Source organism: Chlorocebus sabaeus, unplaced genomic scaffold, assembly GCF_047675955.1.
Source record: "Chlorocebus sabaeus isolate Y175 unplaced genomic scaffold, mChlSab1.0.hap1 unalloc_scaffold_217, whole genome shotgun sequence".
NCBI classification, from domain to species: domain Eukaryota; kingdom Metazoa; phylum Chordata; class Mammalia; order Primates; family Cercopithecidae; genus Chlorocebus; species Chlorocebus sabaeus.
The window spans coordinates 445604-448426 of NW_027327501.1; positions in this window are offsets into that span (position 1 = coordinate 445604).

The following is a 2823-nucleotide window of genomic DNA, read 5'->3' on the forward strand; positions in this document are numbered from 1 at the left end:
TATGTGGGTGTGCAGTTGACAGGATTTCGAAGCGGTCTCAGCCCTGGGGAGGCTTCAGGGCAGCCTCAGTGAGCGCTGAAGGGAGGCAGGGATTTGGGGGCTACCTCCTCCACAGGACGGACACCAAGGGCCAGAGGTCAGCAATCTCAGTGAGGTCACACAGACGGGCACACCCAGCACCCTGGCCCCTGTGCCTCTCCTTCACGTTTGTCTCTGCTCCAAGCTGCTCTCCTGGGTCATCACGGGCGATCTCTAGGCGCGTGCTTGGTTCTTGCAGAAGTGGTGTCTGGCTGTGGTCAGTGTGGGCTCTCAGGACTTCCATGTTTTTGGCTCCCATCAATATTGGGCAGTGTGGTGTATGTTTGTTTTGGAGTGGTAGATCCGGGTGGATTTTGGCTTTGCCAACTCATTTAATACCTGTTTCTCCTGTTTCTGTATCGGGTGTTCTCTGGTTAGAAGGGGGATGACGGTGTGGTGGAACGGCTTCTGGCTGTTGAGCCCCTGCTGAGAGCTGTTTGGCGTGCACACATCCGTTTCGGCACAATCTCATGAGCAGCCCTGGGCAGTGCAGAAAGCGAGGCCCAGGTGAGGCTGTCGGACCCAGGAGGGCCCTGACCTGTGTGCTTTCAGCCTCTGAGCCGCCCCTCTCCTGACTGCTTACCAAGCTGTATCGATACTGCAATCTGAGCATTGAAAAGTCACCAGGGGAATGCCGTTTCCGGGGATCTTACTGTGAACCTTCTGTTAAAGGTTGGATGTCGAATAATGACTTGCCTTTGAATGCAGGTACCAAACGGGCTCCCTGGGATAACTCATTCCATAGAAACGTTTTAAAATAATGCTCCCAACTAGCTATCCTTTACATGCTTTCTACTCAGAGGTGCTCTGCTCTCCTGTGCGCTTTAGTGATATGCCGTGTTTGCTTTGCATGCACTTGGGTTTTCAGAAGAAAACCGTGTTTGCAGGTACACTTGGAGCACGACATTCTTCTTCCTGTTAGTGTAGATGCTCCATGAGAGGAGATAATGCTCATGCATTTCTGTGTGTTTTGTGGGGAATAAAAGTAGCCGCCGGCTCTAGCAAACCTAGAAGATGCCCAAAAGGTGATACACGTGAAAATATGCGGCCACTGCCATAAACCGCCTTGTATTATGTGTGGCAAAGTGCTGTGTGTGCGCTGTCTATGGAGAAAATGAGTCTTCCCTATTTTCCCAAGAGGTAACACTTGAATAGACTTCAGAAGTTGTCTTATCTGCAAACGGTACCCTCCTTCCATTGTTTTGAGACGTTGTCATAGGAACTCACACATGTCATTGTTTTCTCAGTTAGAACCTCCAGGGTTTGTCATAGTCCCTGTGTGTCATCACAGCGTCTGGCTCCACTTGATTTAAAGCAGGAAGAGGCCAGCCACGTGGCCTCGCTGGTGCTTCCCAAGCACAGGGTCTCATGAGGGCGGGAGCACTTGGTTGGGAGACGTGCTGTTCTTCCTGATAGAAACCCTGTGGTGCCGTTCGCTAGTCTCCTGCGGCGTTTCTTCCACCCTACATGCACCCAGTTTCTGTTGGTTTTTAGTTTATTTATATTTTCCGAGACAGGGTCTTGCTCTGTCACCCAGGCTGGCATGCGGTGGCGTGATCCCTGGCTCAGGCGATCCTCCCCCCTCAGTCACCCGAGCAGCTGGGACCTGGGGCACGCACCAGCATGCCTGGCTAATTTTCTTTTCTTTGTTGCAGGGATGGGGGGTCTCGTTGTGTTGCCCAGGTGTGGCTCTGTTTTCTGGTGAGTGTACAGTGGGTTTTTATGGGGAACCTCTGTATTTGGGTCGGGGGTGTGGCATCCTGGTCAGGAAATGGCCCTCAGGCTTCCTTCCTGCCCAGCCAGGGTCACGAGTAGTGTCTCCACCTGGGCTGGTGTGTGTGTGCTGGCCAGTAGGGCTTAGTCCTGGACTGCAGACTGGTGCTGGTCCATGGTCTGTTAGGGACCGCGGGGTCATAGCCGGAGGTGAGTGGCGGGCGAAGTGAGCATGACCGCCTGAGCTCTGCCTCCTCTTGGATCAGCGGCAGCATTTAGATTCTCCTAGGCGCTGGGACCCTATTGTAAACGGCATGTGAAGGGATCTCGGAGGTGCTCCTTATGAGGATCCAATGCCTGACCTGAGGTGGAACAGTTGCATTTCAAAACCACCCCTCAGAAAAATTGTCTTCCGCGATACCCATCCCTGGTGTCGAGAAGGCTGGGGTCCTTAACCATCTGGAGGGATGTACCGTGTCAGACTCACTGTGGTCGACGGGCTGTAGGCCAGGTTTCGTGAGGTCACGTGTCGGCTTGTAGGACTTTCTCTGGCAGAGGTGCGAGTGACTTCTGTTCACTGTGAGAGGCTCATCTCAGGGGCTTCATGGCCTGGGGGATGGCAGCCTGTTTGAACTGATCGAGCAATCTCACGCTACCCTTATTTTCTGAAACACCCGTGAGTGACTTTTTCACACGTTCTTTGAAGCGGCGTCATGCCCGTGCTCCTTGGTAATGAGCGAATGCTTTTGTTGACCCCTCATCCCCTTTCTTTGGGGTGTGTTCCGGTCTCGGTTCTCACGCGTTCTGCTTCTACGGGAATCTCTGAAGCTGCTGAGTGTAGAAAGCACTGAGGAGGCTGTGCTCCCACCCCCGTGAGCCTTCCAGGCATCGTCCTCTCCCCTCAGCGAGGCGACGTCCATGGCACACCGAGGAGGCTGTGCTCCTGTCCCCCGTAAGCCTTCCAGGCGTCCTCCTCTCCCCTCCAGGGGGACAGGAGGAACCTTTCAAACCCTTCTTAAACTTGTTTCCATG